At 39.5% G+C, this 22,037-nt stretch overlaps 1 long non-coding RNA gene across 3 annotated transcripts in view; it reads left to right on the top strand.

Annotated features, from left to right (window-relative positions):
- Window positions 1-18,954, top strand: part of LOC132672329 (uncharacterized) — a 98,923-nt gene extending 79,969 nt beyond the window's left edge. For all 3 annotated transcript variants that reach the window (XR_013557556.2, XR_013557555.2, XR_013557557.2), the window contains one exon: window positions 15,549-18,954. This is a non-coding gene — a long non-coding RNA (uncharacterized LOC132672329). The remainder of the gene's footprint in view (window positions 1-15,548) is intronic.
- Window positions 18,955-22,037: the final 3,083 nt, after the last annotated feature.

Raw genomic sequence — 22,037 nt, 5'->3', positions numbered from 1 at the left:
ATTATCCTGAACTTAAGTAAAAGGAAGCTCAGACAATTTCCCTAAACACCAGCACCCTCAGAAGGTCCATTTTTCTCTGCCTGTAGGATGATACCCCACTAATTGATGAGATAAACTAATCCTCAGTCACACCTCAGAACCTACTATTAAATTTAAAATTGAGGATTGGAAGCTGTATATTGTTTTTAAAGTTTATTTATTTATTTTGACAGAAAGAGTACGTGCGAGAGCACTGGTACGGGCAGAGAGAGAGAGAGAGGGATAGAAAGAATCCCAAGCAGGCTCCTCACTGTCAGGTCACAGAGCCCAATGTGGGGCTTGATCCCACAAACCACGAGATCATGGCCTGAGCTGAGATCAAGAGTTGGATATTCAACCTACTGAGTCACTCAGGCACCCCTGGAAACTGTACTTCTTAAGTAACACTGGTGCGGTTCTCTCTACCACTCATTCAGGATTATCGCTGTCATCTCTGATTCTATTTAAGCTGCTGGAGTGTCTGGACAATGTATTCCATTACCCATATCTCAGGCCACCCCAATATCCTTAGTCCCTCTTAATACCCCTCATGCCTTTCTTATTTCTGAATCCTTACCAGTGATCTTTTAGTTAGGGATGTGGTGTGTAACTTAATGCCACCATACAATGCTGTAAGGAAGGCATTTTTATTTCCATGCCCTTGGACTAAACCTCAAGCTTGCTACTTTCCTTAATGAAAACCTGTCTCAAATTAAAATCCTCTGAAGAAGATGCTACCTTAAAATTTGCACCACTACTCTTTGGGCCTCACATGCAAATGAGACTGGATTGCACTGAGTGAGTGTAGATCCTGTGCAAGTTTCCTGGAAAAAGAACACATTTTTCCTATTAGTAGCCCAGTATACCCCTCAGGAGAGGCAGAATTAGGAATTGAACCTATAATAGACTTTTTTTTTTTTTATAGCAGGGTGTTCTTATCTTTACTTCCTCACCCTGTAACATCCTAATCTTGCCAAAAAAAAGGGGGGGGATTTTATTCAAATGGGAATGAAATCTGCCCATTTGTACAAGATCTAAGGGTATAAACTCCTTTGTAATTCCTCGCCACCCGTAGTTTCTAATCCAGCTACCATTCTTACCTTGATTCCTGCTGACGCAGCCTGGTTTACAGTAATTGATGTCTGCTGAGCCCTCTTTTCAATTCCATTGCATTCTGACTTGCAGTTTCTCTTTGCATTTATTTTTAGAGGGAGACAGTTGACATGGAGACTCACATCCCTGAGGGATATTTTGAGTCTCCCTCAATATTCTTCCAAGTCCTTAAAGCCAACTTAGATTCTGTAGCCTTTACCTGAGGCTCCACACTTGTTCAGTATGTTGATGACCTTTTACTCTGTAACTAAACTGCACACAGTGCTCTTATAGATTCTCTCATTCTCCTAAAGGCACTAAAAGCAGCCATAAAGCCTCCCAGAGTGTAAACTTCAATGGGTACAAACAACTGTGACCTACTTAGGACATGAGATATCTCAGGCACTCAAAAGCTAACTCCAAAATGCCTTGACTCAATTTTGTCCATTCCTCTCCCTAAAAAAATGCAACCACATATATTTCTAGGGGCAGCGGGCTATTGTCACCAATGGATTCTTAACTTTGTTGCTTTTGCTAAACTCCTGCATGCTCTCCCCACCATACCACCTCAAAGCCCATTTCCTGGGGCTCCCCCACTCCCTGCAGAGGCATTAATTTTCTTTGAAGCTCTGAAATGAACATTGTCACACCCCCAGATCTCAACTTACCTAATTTTGACAAACCTTTTCAGCTATATTGCCATGAAAATAATGGGATTGCTATAGAACCACCTTTTACCTTTCAGATATGTCCTAAAGCATATTTCTCATATCGGTTGGACCCTGTAGCAGCAGGCATGGTCCTGTACCTGTGTGTGGTATCTGTGGTAGCTGCGACAGCTGCCCTAATTGACGAGGCCAGTACTCTTACATTAGGCTCCCCTGTTCACTTCTATGCTCCCCATGCTGTGTCTGCTCTCTCACAAGTGCATAAGACACAGCATCTCTACATGGCCACAGACCACCTATGAACAAGCCCTACTAACAGTCTTTCCATCATCTTACATCATTGTAACACTTTAAATCTGACTATTCTATTGCTCCCTGATGATTCCATGTGACTGCCTTGTGACTATAGAATTGGTCCCAAAGCCACCAGAAAGCTTCTTAGATGCCCCTTTAGACAACCCAGACTTACTTCCATTTTGCGGTGACTCTTGTCAATGACATTTCTGGGGAAACATAATAACTGGTTATGCCTTAGGTTCCCCACATGAAACACAAGGCATACTCTTTGCCCACTGTAAAATCAGACTGAATTGCTAAACTTACAGATCTTACTAAAGCTTGCACACTGATGAAAGGAAAAACTACTATTTACATTGACTCCAGACATGCTTTTGGAGTCAGCCATGCTGTTGGCACAATGTAGAAACCTCACAGATTGTTAACCTCTGTTGGTAGTCCTATTGCCAATGGGCATATGATTGGTCCTACTATAGGCTATACACCTCCCTACTAAAAATGTTCATTGTCCACCTCATACTAAGGAGACCAATACTGTATCTCTAGGAAATAATACGGCTGACAAAGGTGCTAAACATACAGCCTGAAATAGACCCCCTATTTTATCACTACCCAATTTATAAACTTGCCTTGTCTTTGATTGATATTATTGATTATCAAATGTCCCCAAGTCTGACAAAGACAGTGAATACAAAAGCGTGCCCAGTAATTAACCAGATTATACACTGCGCTAAGCGAACTTCTGTGGTCCTTTTTCTTTTGACCTTTCGGCTTGCACTTATCTCCCATCAATGGGGACATATGTGCAGATGGGGGATAGTAATGGAATTAAAAGATAATTGGTTCTGTTCTGGCATCCACACAATTTCTGACCAAATTATTTCCCAGTGTACTGCTTGTAAATGTCACCAAAGTTTTAGAAGAAACCAACTTGCTTTAGGAAGTCTTCCAAGGCCCACATTGCCCCTTGCAGTACTCCAAATGGATTTTACAGATTTGCCTCCAGCTTTAGGCCATTCCCATTGAATGGTACTTGTCTATGTGTTTAGTGGATGGACTGAATGCTATTGAACTAGATGTGCTGATGCCACAACAATAGTAAAGAAATTAATAACTTAGATTTTTCCTTGTTTTGGCATTATTTTATGGATTGAATCAGATCAAAGAACTCATTTGACAGCAGAAATAAGTTGCTGCTTGCAAAACCTCTGAGGTACTCATTTCATACCTCAATCATAGGACAACTGGAACATAAAACTCAAGACATAAAAAGGATTTTAGGAAAAGTCTGTCAAGAAAATGGACTTAAATATTATCTCTTACCCTTATAAAAATCTAGAATACTCCAAATAGGGGACATGGTTTATCCCCTTTTGAAAAGTAAAGTTCGGTTGCCCTATGCCTACTGGCATCTCTAAACCTTCCATTCCCAGACTGAGTGAACATTATGGGGACTTTAGTGAGCAATGTGAGATTATGATTAGCTATATACAAGAATTAGTTAGGATACTTGGAACAGATCATCAATAGGTAAAAAAAAAAAAAAAAAAAAAAAAAAAAAAAAAGTCACAACCTCCAAACATCCCTTACCATCCATTTCCACCGGGAAGGTGGATAGAGCAAGGTTTTTAGAAGATAGTACACACTGTCATCTCACTGAGAATGACCTTATCAAGTACAGTAACCATTTACACTGCCATCAAAACAAAAGAAAAATCCTCCTGAATTCCTATAAGCTATGCCAAACTAAACCCAGATCAGCACTCCCAAGACAACTGGAAGACCATTCCTACAGGTAACCTTACAGTAAGGATTTCTAGGATCAATTCCCAAGCCCAAGAAGCATATGATATCATGAAGTAAACAGCTTTCCCCAAGAACATGGATTAGAAACTATACTTTCATCTATTTTCTCTTTCTACTAAGTCTCCTAGTCTACAAAAACAAAAAATAAAACAAAGTAAAACAACACTGTTACTTTAAGTGAAGCCTCCTCTTTCTTTGACCATTTACTTAAAGGCTTACTAAAGATTGCTTATCTCAGTCTTATTCTCCCTCTGTTCCTCCACTATGGCCTTTTTCTCAAATTGTGTCTTGCTCTTATTAACCCTCACTGTGTTTTTCAACAGGTCAAGCATAGACCTGACATTCCCTTACTCTGGTTTTCCAAACACTGGCCACATTAACTAACTAGTCTGGCTATTGGTCATGTCAACCTCTAGATCATGCAAAAGAACCTGAACTGATTTTTGTTCCTGCCCATATGAACTACCTCTGAAAAATGGATATATGACAGGGTATGGTATCCATATCCACGAAAACAATATTACTTTGTTTCCCCTTCTGCTAATCGGACATGAGAAAACATTTAAAGATTCTCAAGGACTGTTCTTTGCTCAGGTAAAGTCATTAGAAGGGAATTTTTCCCTCTGTGTTGAAAACAGGAATGGTGCTAGATCCTTCCTAGGTGACATACCAAGGCAATATTACAGTAAAACTCTGGTTTGGCTCCCTAGGTGATGTCTTCAAGCCTCACAAAGGTCATAGATGGCCCTGGCACTGACTCTTACAGTACAAACACGTGTCAAATCACTAGATGTTACAGCTAGCTCACAGGCCACCCTTATGCGGTCTGGGGTGGCTTAGTTGCTCCCCTAATTATGCTCCCCAACACCCAAGATTACATATGGCTAGACCAGAATTATGGACTAGGTGACAGTATTTTAGCCAGGTAACAAAACCAAGTCTCATAACTGCCAAACCTGAACTATAAGTCTTCTATATCAGATACTTCACAATCTATTCTGTTCCTATGGATGGATATAAATGCATGGGAAATGGGAGGTATCAGATGACAGATGACAGATGACAAAACACACCAAACACCAACTTGATGCATCAAAAATTTCATTCCGATCCTATTTGATGAGGTATATGAAGGATTCAAAAATGGGCAGGACAATATGGACTTGGATACCTGATGCCTTCTGTCACCAGGTGCTCTACTTCAAATGTAAGCCAAATCGCAAACTTGGGCACCTTTGTTTATAAAGTACTGCCGCATAGACATACTAAGTGTACTAGGCACAATGTCCTAGAAGACCCACAATTCTAAATTCTTTTCAGCATCGAGACCCCTTTTCCCAGGCTTTGGTAGTGCTGAGCTGGAAAAGGCAGTTTGTAATCTTTCCATAATAATAGAAACGGAGTTCAAACTTCAGTGTGCAAACATTGGAAGCACTTCAAATGGAAGTTAATAGTCTAGCCTCTGTTTCATTCCACAAATGTGCCCTGGACACACTGATGGCCCAGTTAGGAGGAGCTCATGCAATTACTGGTGGGGAATGCTGTTCCTGTGTAAATCACATGGGAAAATAGTGTCTAATCTGCACCTTTATTTTTTTTTTATTTTTTTTATTTTATTTTATTTTATTTTTTTTTATTTTTTAATATATGAAATTTACTGTCAAATTGGTTTCCATACAACACCCAGTGCTCATCCCAAAAAGTGCCCTCCTCAATACCCATCACCCACCCTGCCCTCCCTCCCATCCTGCCCTCCCTCCCACCCCCCATCAACCCTCAGTTTGTTCTCAGTTTTTAACAGTCTCTAATGCTTTGGCTCTCTCCCACTCTAACCTCTTTTTTTTTTTTTTTTTCCTTCCCCTCCCCCATGGGTTTCTGTTATGTTTCTCAGGATCCACATAAGAGTGAAACCATATGGTATCTGTCTTTCTCTGTATGGCTTATTTCACTTAGCATCACACTCTCCAGTTCCATCCATGTTGCTACAAAAGGCCATATTTCATTTTTTCTCATTGCCACGTAGTATTCCATTGTGTATATAAACCACAATTTCTTTATCCATTCATCAGTTGATGGACATTTAGGCTCTTTCCATAATTTGGCTATTGTTGAGAGTGCCGCTATAAACATTGGGGTACAGGTGCCCCTATGCATCAGTACTCCTGTATCCCTTGGATAAATTCCTAGCAGTGCTATTGCTGGGTCATAGGGTAGGTCTATTTTTAATTTTCTGAGGAACCTCCACACTGCTTTCCAGAGCGGCTGCACCAATTTGCATTCCCACCAACAGTGCAAGAGGGTTCCTGTTTCTCCACATCCTCTCCAGCATCTATAGTCTCCTGATTTCTTCATTTTGGCCACTCTGACTGGCGTGAGGTGGTATCTGAGTGTGGTTTTGATTTGTATTTCCCTGATAAGGAGCGACGTTGAACATCTTTTCATGTGCCTGTTGGCCATCCGGATGTCTTCTTTAGAGAAGTGTCTATTCATGTTTTCTGCCCATTTCTTCACTGGGTTATTTGTTTTTCGGGTGTGGAGTTTGATGAGCTCTTTATAGATTTTGGATACTAGCCCTTTGTCCGATGTGTCATTTGCAAATATCTTTTCCCATTCCGTTGCTTGCCTTTTAGTTTTGTTGGTTGTTTCCTTTGCTGTGCAGAAGCTTTTTATCTTCATAAGGTCCCAGTAATTCACTTTTGCTTTTAATTCCCTTGCCTTTGGGGATGTGCCGAGTAAGAGATTGCTACGGCTGAGGTCAGAGAGGTCTTTTCCTGCTTTCTCCTCTAAGGTTTTGATGGTTTCCTGTCTCACATTCAGGTCCTTTATCCATTTTGAGTTTATTTTTGTGAATGGTGTGAGAAAGTGGTCTAGTTTCAACCTTCTGCATGTTGCTGTCCAGTTCTCCCAGCACCATTTGTTAAAGAGACTGTCTTTTTTCCATTGGATGTTCTTTCCTGCTTTGTCAAAGATTAGTTGGCCATACGTTTGTGGGTCTAGTTCTGGGGTTTCTATTCTATTCCATTGGTCTATGTGTCTGTTTTTATGCCAATACCATGCTGTCTTGATGATGACAGCTTTGTAGTAGAGGCTACAGTCTGGGATTGTGATGCCTCCTGCTTTGGTCTTCTTCTTCAAAATTACTTTGGCTATTCGGGGCCTTTTGTGGTTCCATATGAATTTTAGGATTGCTTGTTCTAGTTTCGAGAAGAATGCTGGTGCAATTTTGATTGGGATTGCATTGAATGTGTAGATAGCTTTGGGTAGTATTGACATTTTGACAATATTTATTCTTCCAATCCATGAGCAGGGAATGTCTTTCCATCTCTTTATATCTTCTTCAATTACCTACATAAGCTTTCTATAGTTTTCAGCATACAGATCTTTTACATCTTTGGTTAGATTTATTCCTAGGTATTTTATGCTTCTTGGTGCAATTGTGAATGGGATCAGTTTCTTCATTTGTCTTTCTGTTGCTTCATTGTTAGTGTATAAGAATGCAACTGATTTCTGCACATTGATTTTGTATCCTGCAACTTTGCTGAATTCATGTATCAGTTCTAGCAGACTTTTGGTGGAGTCTATCGGATTTTCCATGTATAATATCATGTCATCTGCAAAAAGCGAAAGCTTGACTTCATCTTTGCCAATTTTGATGCCTTTGATTTCCTTTTGTTGTCTGATTGCTGATGCTAGAACTTCCAGCACTATATTAAACAGCAGCGGTGACAGTGGGCATCCCTGTCGTGTTCCTGATCTCAGGGAAAAAGCTCTCAGTTTTTCCCCGTTGAGGATGATGTTAGCTGTGGGCTTTTCATAAATGGCCTTTATGATCTTTAAGTATGTTCCTTCTATCCCGACTTTCTCAAGGGTTTTTATTAAGAAAGGGTGCTGGATTTTGTCAAAGGCCTTTTCTGCATCGATTGACAGGATCATATGGGTCTTCTCTTTTTTTTTGTTAATGTGATGTATCACGTTGATCGATTTGCGAATGTTGAACCAGCCCTGCATCCCAGGAATGAATCCCACTTGATCATGGTGAATAATTCTTTTTATATGCTGTTGAATTCGATTTGCTAGTATCTTATTAAGAATTTTTGCATCCATATTCATCAGGGATATTGGCCTGTAGTTCTCTTTTTTTACTGGGTCTCTGTCTGGTTTAGGAATCAAAGTAATACTGGCTTCATAGAATGAGTCTGGAAGTTTTCCTTCCCTTTCTATTTCTTGGAATAGCTTGAGAAGGATAGGTATTATCTCTGCTTTAAATGTCTGGTAGAACTCCCCTGGGAAGCCATCTGGTCCTGGACTCTTATTTGTTGGGAGATTTTTGATAACCGATTCAATTTCTTCGCTGGTTATGGGTCTGTTCAAGCTTTCTATTTCCTCCTGATTGAGTTTTGGAAGAGTGTGGGTGTTTAGGAATTTGTCCATTTCTTCCAGGTTGTCCAATTTGCTGGCATATAATTTTTCATAGTATTCCCTGATAATTGTTTGTATCTCTGAGGGATTGGTTGTAATAATTCCATTTTCATTCATGATTTTACCTATTTGGGTCATCTCCCTTTTCTTTTTGAGAAGCCTGGCTAGAGGTTTGTCAATTTTGTTTATTTTTTCAAAAAACCAACTCTTGGTTTCGTTGATCTGCTCTACAGTTTTTTTAGATTCTATATTGTTTATTTCTGCTCTGATCTTTATTATTTCTCTTCTTCTGCTGGGTTTAGGCTGCCTTTGCTGTTCTGCTTCTATTTCCTTTAGGTGTGCTGTTAGATTTTGTATTTGGGATTTTTCTTGTTTCTTGAGATAGGCCTGGATTGCAATGTATTTTCCTCTCAGGACTGCCTTCGCTGCGTCCCAAAGCGTTTGGATTGTTGTATTTTCATTTTCGTTTGTTTCCATATATTTTTTAATTTCTTCTCTAATTGCCTGGTTGACCCACTCATTCGTTAGTAGGGTGTTCTTTAACCTCCATGCTTTTGGAGGTTTTCCAGACTTTTTCCTGTGGTTGATTTCAAGCTTCATAGCATTGTGGTCTGAAAGTATGCATGGTATAATTTCAATTCTTGTAAACTTATGAAGGGCTGTTTTGTGACCCAGTATATGATCTATCTTGGAGAATGTTCCATGTGCACTCGAGAAGAAAGTATATTCTGTTGCTTTGGGATGCAGAGTTCTAAATATATCTGTCAAGTCCATCTGATCCAATGTATCATTCAGGGCCCTTGTTTCTTTATTGACTGTGTGTCTAGATGATCTATCCATTTCTGTAAGTGGGGTGTTAAAGTCCCCTGCAATGACCACATTCTTATCAATAAGGTTGCTTATGTTTATGAGTAATTGTTTTATATATCTGGGGGCTCGGGTATTTGGCGCATAGACATTTATAATAGTTAGCTCTTCCTGGTGGATAGACCCTGTGATTATTATATAATGCCCTTCTTCATCTCTTGTTACAGCCTTTAATTTAAAGTCTAGTTTGTCTGATATAAGTATGGCTACTCCAGCTTTCTTTTGGCTTCCAGGAGCATGATAAATAGTTCTCCATCCCCTCACTCTCAATCTAAAGGTGTCCTCACATCTAAAATGAGTCTCTTGTAGACAGCAAATAGATGGGTCTTGTTTTTTTATCCATTCTGATACCCTATGTCTTTTAGTTGGCGCATTTAATCCATTTACATTCAGTGTTATTATAGAAAGATATGGGTTTAGAGTCATTGTGATGTCTGTATGTTTTATGCTTGTAGTGATGTCTCTGGTACTTTGTCTCACAGGATCCCCCTTAGGGTCTCTTGTAGGGCTGGTTTCGTGGTGACAAATTCCTTCAGTTTTTGTTTGTTTGGGAAGACCTTTATCTCTCCTTCTATTCTAAATGACAGACTTGCTGGATAAAGGATTCTCGGCTGCATATTTTTTCTGTTTAGCACACTGTAGATATCGTGCCAAGCCTTTCTGGCCTGCCAAGTTTCAAAGGAGAGATCAGTCACGAGTCTTATAGGTCTCCCTTTATATGTGAGGGCACGTTTATCCCTTGCTGCTTTCAGAATTTTCTCTTTATCCTTGTATTTTGCCAGTTTCACTATGATATGTCGTGCAGAAGATCGATTCAAGTTACGTCTGAAGGGAGTTCTCTGTGCCTCTTGGATTTCAATGCCTTTTTCCTTCCCCAGTTCAGGGAAGTTCTCAGCTATAATTTGTTCAAGTACCCCTTCAGCACCCTTCCCTCTCTCTTCCTCCTCTGGGATACCAATTATGCGTATATTATTTTTTTTTAGTGTATCACTTAGTTCTCTAATTTTCCCCTCATACTCCTGGATTTTTTTATCTCTCTTTCTTTCAGCTTCCTCTTTCTCCATAACTTTATCTTCTAGTTCACCTATTCTCTCCTCTGCCTCTTCAAGCCGAGCCATCGTGGATTCCATTTTGTTTTGCAATTCGTTTAAAGCGTTTTTCAACTCCTCGTGACTGTTCCTTAGTCCCTCGATCTTTGTGGCAAGAGATTCTCTGCTGTCCTGTATACTGTTTTCAAGCCCAGCGATTAATTTTATGACTATTATTCTAAATTCACTTTCTGTTATATTATTTAAATCCTTTTTGATCAGTTCATTAGCTGTTGTTATTTCCTGGAGATTCTTCTGAGGGGAATTCTTCCGTTTGGTCATTTTGGAGAGTCCCTGGCGTGGTGAGGACCTGCAGTGCACTTCCCCTGTGCTGTGGTGTATAACTGGAGTTAGTGGGCGGGGCCGCAGTCCGACCCGATGTCTGCCCCCAGCCCACTGCTGGGGCCACAGTCAGACTGGTGTGTGCCTTCTCTTCCCCTCTCCTAGGGGCGGGATTCACTGTGGGGTGGCGTGTCCCATCTGGGCTACTTGCACACTGCCAGGCTTGTGTTGCTGGGGATCTGGCGTATTAGCTGGGGTGGGTAGGCAAGGTGCACGGGGGCTGGAGGGGCAGGCTTAGCTCGCTTCTCCTTAGGTGATCCACTTCAGGAGGAGCCCTGTGGCAGCGGGAGGGAGTCAGATCCGCTGCCGGAGGTTTGGCTCCGCAGAAGCACAGAGTTGGGTGTTTGCGCGGAGCGAGCAAGTTCTCTGGCAGGAACTGGTTCCCTTTGGGATTTTGGCTGGGGGATGGGCGGGGGAGATGGCGCTGGCGCCTTTGTTCCCCGCCAAGCTGAGCTCTGTCGTCCGGGGGCTCAGCAGCTCTCCCTCCCTTTGTCCTCCAGCCTTCCCGCTTTCAGAGCAGAGCTGTTAACTTATGACCTCCCAGACGCTAAGTCGCGCTTGCCTGTCGGAACACAGTCCGTCCGGCCCCTCCGCTTTTGCCAGCCAGACTCGGGGGCTCTGCTTGGCCGGCGAGCCGCCCCTCCGCCCCGGCTCCCTCCCGCCAGTCCGTGGAGCGCGCACCGCCTCGCCGCCCTTCCTACCCTCTTCCGTGGGCCTCTCGTCTGCGCTTGACTCCGGAGACTCCCTTCTGCTAATCCTCTGGCGGTTTTCTGGGTTCTTTAGGCAGGTGTAGGTGGAATCTAAGTGATCGGCAGGACGCGCTGTGAGCCCCGCGTCCTCCTACGCCGCCATCTTCCGGCACTCTCCTAATCTGCACCTTTAAAGGACAAGATAAACACTCTCCATCAGATGTATGAGGCTCAACTATTTTTTTTTTTTTAATTGGATTGGACTATTCCCAAGGATGGGAGACTGGTTTAATGGAATATGGAGAAATGTGCTTAGATTTTTTTCTTTTCTGCTTATTCATTCTTGTTCCAATCTATGTTCTACTCTTCCTTTAAAGATTCCTTGCCAGTCAGTTACTAACCATTTCTTCTCTGCACAGTCAACAGCTCAGCTTTTAATATGTGAAACTTTGGGGAATTTCTCAGATGGGGGAAATAAAGGGTTCAGGACATGCCACCCCAAAAGAAGTTGTCTTGGCATATTGATTATTTTTGAGTTAAAGGAACTTAAAAAATAGTGAGTGTAAGAAGGGAACTCTGTTTTTCCTTTTTCCTTCTGGAAGCAGAAAGTAGAGCTGCCTTCCCTATATCAGGAGGAAAGAAACATCCTTGTCACCAGAAATGGGAGTCAAGACCAGGAGAATCCTCTACAAAGCAACCTTGTTAAAATAACTCTCAATATTCCTTTGTTCTCGTCATTTATTTTAATTGCTTTTCCACAATTGCCACCCTTCATTCAATGCAGTCAGTATATAAGCATTTAGGTTTTATCACTGCTTTGGGTTTTTATTTCACTATGTAGTCTCCCGTGTCATGTAAAACTAATATTAAATAAATTTGTATTTCTCTTGTTAATGTGTGTTATATCAATTTAATTCTCAGGCCCAACTGGAGACTCTAAGAGAGTAGAGGTAAAATTTTTTGTTTCTCCTACAAAAGCAATCAATAGAAACTTTCTCTGAGGGGGCCATATATTGAACTTAGCAGAGGAAGACTTCAAAGCAATTATTATGAGCATGTTTAAAGGAACCAGTACCTTAAAAAATAAAGAGAAATATAATAGTGATTAGTCAAATAGAGGATATCAATAAAGAAATACACATTATTTAAACAATCAAACAAATTCTGGAATTGAAAAGTACAATAATTGAAAATTTCACTAAAGGGGCTCAATAACAAATTTCAGCTGGCAGAATAAAATGAATCAGTGAAAGTGAAGATACATCAAGAATTATGAGAAATTACAGAAAGAAAAATGAACAGAGTCTCAGAGACCTGAGGAGTACCAACAAGTGATCCAACATAAGTGTTTCAGAAGTAGAGGAGAGAAAGAGGAAGAAAAATATTTAAGAAATAATGCCAGAAAATAACTAATATATATATATATATATATATATATATATATATATATATATAGTAAAAGACATCTGTATTACTCCGCTCAAGCTGCTGTAATAAAATACCCTTTACCGAACAGCTTAAACAACAGATACTTATTTCTCACAGTTTTGGAGAATAAGTCCAAGATCAAGGTACTTGCAGATTGAGTTCCTGATGAGAACCTTCTTCCTGGCTTACAGATGGCTGCTTGTCCTCACATGGCAGAGAGAAAGCATTCTGGTCTCTTTTCCTCTTCTTATAAGGGTATGAATCCCAATATGGAGGCCCTTCCTCATGACCTCATTTAAACCTAATTATCTTACAAAGGCCCCACCTCTAAATACCATCATAGTGAGGATTAGAGCTTCAACATATGAACATTAGGGGGACACAAACATTTAGTTCATAACAGCATCCTACAAATGAATTTAAGTGGTGCACTAGAAAATATTAAATACAATAAAAGCAATAAAAGCAGAACAGAAATACAAAAAATGCATGATATAAATCCGAATAAAATTTCAACAAATATGTTGAAAGTAAAAGCATTTGACAAACATATATTGGAAACTGACAATACCTGTTTGTTGCTGGTAAGGATGCGATAGGAACTCTCATTTATTGCTGGTGGGTACATAGAAATGGACTCATTGGAAGACAGTTTGGCAGTTTCTTATAAAGCTAAACATAATCTTATGAGCCAGCAATGTGCTCCTAGATATTTATCCAACTGATCTGAAGCCTTATGTCACAAAAAACCTGCACATGAATGTTTATAGTAGCTGTATTTACAATGGCCAAAAGCTGAAAACAACCAAAATGTCCTTTAATAGGTGAATAGGTAAACTGTGGAGTGAAATGTTATTCAGTGATAAAAAGACATGAAGCCATAAAAAGGCATGATAAATTTTAAATGCATATACTAAGCAAAATAAACCATTTTTAAAAGGCTGCATACTCTATGATTCTAATATATGACAATCTGGAAAAGAGAAAACTAGAGACAGTAAAAAAGATCAGAGTTGACAGGAGATGGGAGTGCAGGGGAAGTCCCAGTAGATGAAGTACAGGGAATTTTTTAGGGTGTTGAAAGAATTTTGTGTGGTAATATAATTGTGGATATAGGACACTATGCATTTGTCAAAACTTTAGAGCCAAGAGAGTGAACTTCAATTATACAACTATTAAAAAATCATTTAGGAGGTAGAGGAATCCCAAGATTGAATCCAGTATGTGACAACACTGTCTCTCTTGTATGTCTTAAAAATGTGTAAACAACCTCACTGAAGGGGGTTGGGTAAGAGGTGCTGACCTAAGTATGACCTAAGTACCTGGCCAGGATGCCTCAGATATGTTAAAGTCATCAAAAACAAAGAAAGTCTGAGAAACTCTCATGTCAAGGGGAGAATGAGTAGACATGATAAACAAATGTAATGTGGCCTCCTGGATGGGATCCTGAATCAGAAGAGGACAAAGAAAAACTGAGGAAATCTGATTAAAGAATGGACTTTAATTAATAATAGTGTATCAGTATTAGTTTATTAATTTTAATAAATGTACCATACCAATGTAAGATGTTAATAATAGGGGAAAATTAATGTGAGTTGTGTGGAAACTCTGTATTTTACAATTTTTGTAAATTTTCTGTAAATCTAGAACTTTAAAAAATATAATATTTAAAAAATGTATATATATATGTATATATGACATATATATATGTATATATGACAAATGTATATATATGTATATACATATGTATATATGTAATGTATATATATATATGTGTATATATATATATCTGTGTACCTGTGTGTGTATGTATCATGAAAGCAGTAACCATAAAAATGTTATAGTGGCATGGGATACCCGGGTGGCTCAGTTGGTTAAGCATATGACTCTTTATTTTAACACAAGTCCTGATCTCGCAGTTCGTGAGTTCAAGACCCGCGTTGGGCTCTGCACAGACATTGTGGACCCTGCTTGGGATTCTCTCTCCCTATCTCTCTGCTCCTCCTCTGCTCTCTCTCTCTCTCTCTCTCAAAATAAATAAATTTAAAAAAATTTAAAAAAATAAAATACATATATTTTTTAAAAGTTATAGTGGCTCTAATAATGTCAAGTAAAATAGAATTTAAGGCAAAAATATAATAGATAAAATGTGATATGTCCATAATGCCCATATAATGAAATATTATTCAGCAATAAAACGGTATGAACTATTGATACCCACTACAACATGGATGAACCTCAAAAACATTATGCTGATTGGAAAAAGCCAGATGCAAAAGATCTATTGTTATAGATTCCATTTATACCAAATGTCCAGAAAAGGCAAACCTATAGAGACAGCAAGTAGATTAGTGGTTGCCTCAAGCTGGAAGTGGAAAAGTGGTTTGGCTGCAAATAGGCATGAGGGATCTTTTTGGGGTGATGGAAATGTTCTAAAATGGGATTGTGGCGATGACTCTAAATTTAATTTTACTGAAGATCATCGAACGGTATGTTTAATCTGAGGCAAATTTTAGTGGGGGGCAGTGAAACTTCTGATGTGTAAATTATATGTCAATAAAGCTGTTTAAAACATAAAAAAATTATATTTAGATAAGTTAATGATTAACAAGCAGATTAATATCAATATTGGCCATTTCTATGGCCTATAATAATGCACATGATAGCCCTGGCACAGAAGCAGGCCAAGGAGTCAGTTTAATCATAGGTCATGCTGCATTATGCTTAGGCAAGGTGCTGGCTTTGTTTAGTTTTGCCTTTAAAATGTTGTAATGAAATTTTGCCCTACTTTCCAAGAACTTAAATTACATTTCTTCGTCCTTTTTTCTTCGTAGTTGGAGAATTTGTGGCACATTGACTGAACAAAACACAGTCTTGTTCTTATGACTCCTTGCCGGTGTGATGTGGAATTACACTCTCCTGAGGACATGGTCAGCACTTAAAGGCCCTTCCTTCTCAATGTCCAGAGAAAGCTGTTTCCAAGCTCTTCCTCACCAGCCATGGTGGCCTCCTGGTCTTTGCTGGGAATCTGGGAGGCAGACACAATAGCTAGACAACCTCAAGGCTGGCTAGAATTCTGTTCCTTCTGGCTTACCAAAGGGCAAACCCAGTCAGTAGGTCCTTCCCAGTGTTGGATGGTCACTTTCAACCAGCCCACAGATACACTGTGGAAGCAAACCTCAAGAGCAGCAAAGCCTGTACAAAGAGGTAATTCATACACAAGGGTAGTTCTGTGGTAGTTGGTAGACCCCCAGTGGGACATGTAAGTTCATAACCAGCCTGAATTGAGTTATGAGAAAGTTAAAATCATCACCATCATCATTAGTGATACAAAGATGGTAGGAAAGAAGAGAGCTGTTCTGAGTTATTCTTGTTTCCCAGCATTTTGTGAGGTGTCCTTTCTCTAGTCCTTTGTATATACTTCTCTCTTCTGTCATGTCTCTCTTCCACGTAGGAAAATCTTTTAACACTGTCAAGATTCAACTCAAATGTTCTTTCTTCCAAGAAGCTTTCCTTGACTCCCTTCACTTTAGTGAAGGAGGTACACTCTCCTTTGTATGCCTTGGGGCTTGGTGCCTGTCCTGGTTTGTGTCTTCCTCTATTATACTCTATTATACTCTAATTGATACTCTATTATATCATGTACCTTCCTGTTCTCAGCCTTAGATGAAGAGTATCTTGAGGAGCTCAGTTGAACTGTTGATTCATCTCTACATCCCAGTACATAGTACAGTGACCGGCATGGAGAAGGAGAAGTGGCTCATAATAAATATTCCATTAATGAGCAAGGAATGAGTAAAAGAAGAATGAAGAGAGACCAGCCTCCAGAGGAAACTTTGAAGTTTCCTCTCACCCTATTCCTGTATCCCCCAGTTGGCCTGGGTTGCCACACCCTTTGTGGGATCTGTGCTATTTCTAGCCCATTTTTCAAAAACATTTTTATTATAGGTTGAAACATGCAACTTTGAAAATTGTCTTTCAAGTTCATGGCCTTCAACCCTAGAATTAGGTTGCAAATATGTGTCTTTGGTTGCTAGTAATGAAAAAAAGATTGAATGGGGAGAACTTTCCATGGGAAGGACATATAATAATGTTACAAAGAGCAGTCTTTATAACATTTCAAGGGAATATCATATTTTTTTCCAAATGCTTTACAAGCATGTTGGGGAAAAGGATGACCTTAGGCCTCACCAATTCTTTCTCTATGGTTCTACGTATTGACTTGCAAAGAGGCCACACTGCATTGCTCTTCGCCAAGATAAGCACTTAGAAATGCATTTGTTCATGTCCTGCCTCCCATATTTGTGAACCAAACTCATTTCATACTTCCTTCTTATCTCTGAGCAAAGAATTTACTGAGATAAACAGAAACATAGCATGTCCCAAAACCTCCCACAATGCACCTCTTTCACAAACTTGATCTCACTTTCTCCTAACATACAAACTTCTTCTAGAAATATACTTGTTCCACTGTTAGTGTTCCCTGGAAAGCAGTCCTACCTCAAATTCAACACACACCCAGATATTTTTGGAAAATTTTTGTTGTCTTGTACCTGATTAGGTTTGGTAGTATTGAAGGGTGTTAAAATTTAGCCTCCCTTAGTGCATCAATTCAGGGTAAATCCACATTTCGTGCTCTCACATAAAAACTTAATGCAGTGTAGACCCTTGTGTGTATAACTGTTTCTTCCATGACCTTGAAGGTAGAGAGTGGGTCTAGTTCCCTTCCTGATACCCACGGCCTAATTCTGAGCCTGACATCAAAAAGGTACTTGATAAAATGTGACTTTTAACTTTGAGCCCTTAGAAGCACATGACTGTGTTTAGCACCTGAGGGGCCAGTGTTAGCAGAAGGATGAAAAATTGGGGATGTTTGGGCAGCATTTGAGAATTAATGGTGGCCAGGAAGATCTCTTAAATGAGGAAAGGCAAGGCAGCTAGTGGAAGACAGTTAAATGGGGCAGAGGAACTTGAAAAGGGGAATAGACAAAGAACCACTGTCAGGCTGGGCTCTTCCTCCTTACCTGTCCTCAGCTCCAGGACCCACTGAACTTCTTTGGGTTTTTCTTTGTAGTCCCACCTGCTCCAATTCTGGCCAGGAGAGTTGCAGTGCAGGATGACTAATTGTAAGCAGGTGGAGAACAGTAACTGAATGTAAAGTTTAGGAATTTATTTAGTCAAGAATTTTGAAGTTATGTTAAAATGTCAGGCTGCACTATAATATTTCACTGCTCAAGGAGTAGACCTTCTAAACGACTAATCATCTTTCCCCTGTAAAATGTAGTATGCTCCAGTGGAAACAGCCCATGAACAACAGCCTGGTGTTCCATTTCTCCAAGGTCTGCCAGAATTGCTGCTGGGTTGATTTGGAGGATTGGCTGGTTTGGGCTAAGGTTAAGCCAAGAAGATTTTTTTCAAAGTGGCATTTGGGGGTAACTACGGTATGTTCCCAAACAACAGATGATGAAGACAAAGAGATGTGATCGTAAAGGTATGTGACCTCAAAGGTATCTAACTTTGGTCTTTTGCCAGATTCTTATTTGTCAAAATATCCCAGAGAATGTCAACCAAAGGTCATGTTGGAAGAAAAATTACAATTTGCCAAATTTGTTTTTAACTTCAGTTTTTTAAGAAGTAGGAAATAAACAGTGGTTAGACTGAAGGTGTCTTTTTGTTTAATTGTGAAGACACTTTTAGAATATCTTAAATGCCTTCCAAAATTTGGTAGTTAATATTTAAAGTATAAATATTTAAGCAAAATAAGAAGCTTGCCTATTGGGCAAAATGAGAAATTTTGAACTCTTCATTTGAGTTCAGAGTGTACCATCTGTAACTCTGTACCCGAGTTCTTGGCATGTAGTGGGAGTTCATAAACATTTGGCGAGTGAGTGGGGAAGCTAAAAACCAACTGCATTATGCAATCCTGCTCTGCTATTTCAGTTGGAAGCAGATAGTTGGTTATACCTAATGGAGCCTTAGCATTGTGATTCTTTTGCTATAAAAGTAGATAGAGTGAGAAGACAGGCACAACTTTAAACTACCTATTCTCAACAGCAAGAAGACTATTTTATTAGAAATGCGTGTGCGTACTTGTGTTTGTAGGAAAAGCTTACAATGCAACACAACCAGCTTTCTGAAAATTGGCCATGCAGTCTTTGTAATCAGTACTTCATGCGCTTGTCGTCATTACAAATGGGTGAGCAGATAACTCCAAGATTCTATAAGGCCACAGTGATTTAATTAAACTAATGGTGGTATCATTTTGCATTTTTCTTGATTGCAAAGTCATATATTTTTTAATTGTACAAAATAAAAAAGCAGAAAGAAATGAAAACTCAGAGTCACTACTATTGATACGTTTTTAGAGTATTTTTAGTGCAAAGATATGTAATAGGCAGAATTCCAAGATGGGGTTATTCTTGTGATTACGTGATGTTACCTGGAAAAAGGAATTTTACAGAGGTAGTTAAGTTACTAATCAGTTGACCTTAAAATAAGGACATTATTCAGGTGTGGGCCTAACCTAATGATAGGAATCCTTTAAAAGCAAAGTTTTCTTACCCTAGTTGAAGAAGTAAAAGTCAGAGATTCAAAACATGAGAGGAATTCAACATTCCAGCCAACATTGCTGGCTTGAAGATGGAGAGATCCACAAGTTGAAGAATTTGAGTGATGGGGCGCCTGGGTGACTCAGTCAGTTTAGCATCCAACTCTTGATTTCAGCTCAGGTCATGATCTCACGGTTCCTGAGATTGAGCCCCCACATTGGGCTCTGCACTGACAACTCGGAACCTACTTGAGATTTTCTTCTTCCCTCTCTCTGCCCCCACTTGCATGCACATGCTCTCCCTCTCTCTCTCTCAAAATAAATAATTTTTTTTTAAAAAAAGAATGTCAGTGATATGTAGGAGTTGGAAGTGACTCCTAGCCAACAGCCAGAAAGTGAATGGAGACCTCAGTCTTACAGCCAGAAAGAACTGGATTCTTCTAACAACGTGAATGAACTTGAAAACAAATTCTCATACAGAGCCTCCAGCTTAGCCAACATCTTGATTTCAGTATTTGAGATCCTAAGCAGAGGACGTAGCTAAAGCACAGGTCATAGCTAAGACAGACCTAACCCAGACTACAGACCCACAGAAACTGTGTGATGGTAAGGGTGGGTTCTTTACAGCTGCTAAGTGTGTGGTAATTATGTCACAATAAAAGAGTAATATAGATTTTCCAGTACCTGAAAGTGAGGTCTGCCCCACAATAATAAATATCTGAAGTCTGGAAGTGGCTTTGGAATCAGGCAATAGCTGGAGGCTGGAAGAATTTTGAGGTTTATGATAGGAGAGACCTAAAATTGCCTTGAATGGACTGTTAGCAGAAACATGGACACTGAAGATGCAGCTGATGAAAGTTCATAAGGAATTGAGCATTATAGTGAAAACTTAAATTGTTTTGGAGAAATAAATCACCATGAACAGACTGTTATTAGGAACTTGGGCTTTGAGAACACTGCTGGTGAGGACTCAGAAGGAAGTGCAAAGCATGTTATTGGAACTGGAGGAAGGAGGAAAATCCTTATGTGGTGGCAGAAAGCTTAGAAAAAATTGTAGCCTCTGGTTATGTCAAAAGCAGAATTTTGTGACAACTTGGATATAATAGCTAAGGAAATTTCCAAGCAAAGGGTTGAAGGAGCTTCTTTGTTTCTTCTTGCTGCTTATACTAAAATCTAAGAAAAAAGAAGTGATTTAATTTTTGTTAAGTTTTTATTTTAATTCTAGTAAGCTCACATATGTGTTATATTAGTTTCAGGTGTACAGTATAGTGATTCAACAGTTCCATACATCACACTTTGCTCATCACAACAGGTGCACTCCTTAATTGAAAAAAGAAATATTTTGAAGGGAAAAAAAAAATCCTGGTAAACATAAAAGTCTGGATAATTGTGAAAAGTTTCAACCATTCCAGATGGTAAAAGATTCTGAATGTCAGAAGTGGCTTCTGAAAACATGGTATAGAGGGTTGTGTGATTATTCATCTTTTTGTCAAAACAACAGAAAGGCCAATAGGTCAAAGTATTCAGTCATGCATAAGACTCTTCTAGGAGATTAAGGGTGTGATACAGGGCTCCCATCAATCAAACCAGAGGGTGTCTGGGAAACCTAGGGGTATTTTCCCTCAGCCATCTGAGCAGAAACCAGAGATGGAGAAGAGATACCTCAAAAAGATTTGTGGGTGTTGCTTTTGTTTAATGGCATGAAACTGTGAAATTCATGCAAGGATAAATAATATAATGGGTTGAATAATTCCTCCCTAAAATCATGTTTACCTAAAACCTGTGAATGTGACCTTATTTGGAAATATAATCAAGCTAAGATGAGGTCACGATTAGCATAGACCCTAATCTAATGACTAGTGTCCTCATAAGAAGAAAAGTTGGACAGTATTCTAAGTATTCTGGCAGCATTCTAAGTTAGTCCTTGATCTCTGCCCTCTGGTGTTACTTTCTGATTTTATTACATAGGAATAGGGATTTTACAGATGAAATTAAGGTTACTAATCAGTTGACCTTAAGAGAGTGAGGGTATCAAGGTATGCCTGTCCTAATCACATAAACCTTTTAAAATGAAAGTTTTTCTCTGAGTGGTCGGAGAAGCAGAAGTCAGAGATTCAAAGCATGAGAAGAATTCAACTTACCATTGGTGGCTTGAAGACAGAGGGAGCTGCATGTTGAGGATTGTGAGAAACCTCTGGAGTTGACAGTGACCCCTGGCCAACAGCCCCCAATAAGAAGATGGAGACCTTAGTGCTACAACCACAAGAACTAGATTCTGCCAACAACCTGAATGGGCTAGGAAACAGATTCTTCCCTAGAACCTCCTCATGAGAAGACAGTTCAGCTAACATCTTGATTTCATACAATCTCTGAGAACCTCAACAGTGGGCCACCTAAAGTGTATTGGACACCTGACCCCTGGAAATTGTGAGATATAAATTTGTGTTGTTTACAGTATGTTTGTGGTAATTTGTTACACACCAGCAGAAAAATAATGTGAGCGTATGTGTGTATAATTAAACACACACATACACTGTTAAGCAAAAGATATCACATTTTTAGTAAACCATATAAAATCAGCCTAGCTGGAGGTTTATAAGACAATCTCCTAGGTCACTGATTAAGTGAATTTTCATAGGTCACATACGATTCTAAAAATTTTTTAAAAGCCCATAATAAAGAGGGGTAACTCTAGTTTTAAGCTCCTTAATGCTTTATCCCTCTGGGAAATTCTGTGAGGAGTATATATATCTGGAGAGTATGTATTCTCAGAGAG

The sequence above is a fragment of the Panthera onca genome, chromosome C1 (assembly GCF_046562875.1).
Source record: "Panthera onca isolate mPanOnc1 chromosome C1, mPanOnc1 haplotype 2, whole genome shotgun sequence".
Taxonomy (NCBI): Eukaryota; Metazoa; Chordata; class Mammalia; order Carnivora; family Felidae; genus Panthera; species Panthera onca.
This window is presented reverse-complemented; position numbering and strand designations above follow the sequence as displayed.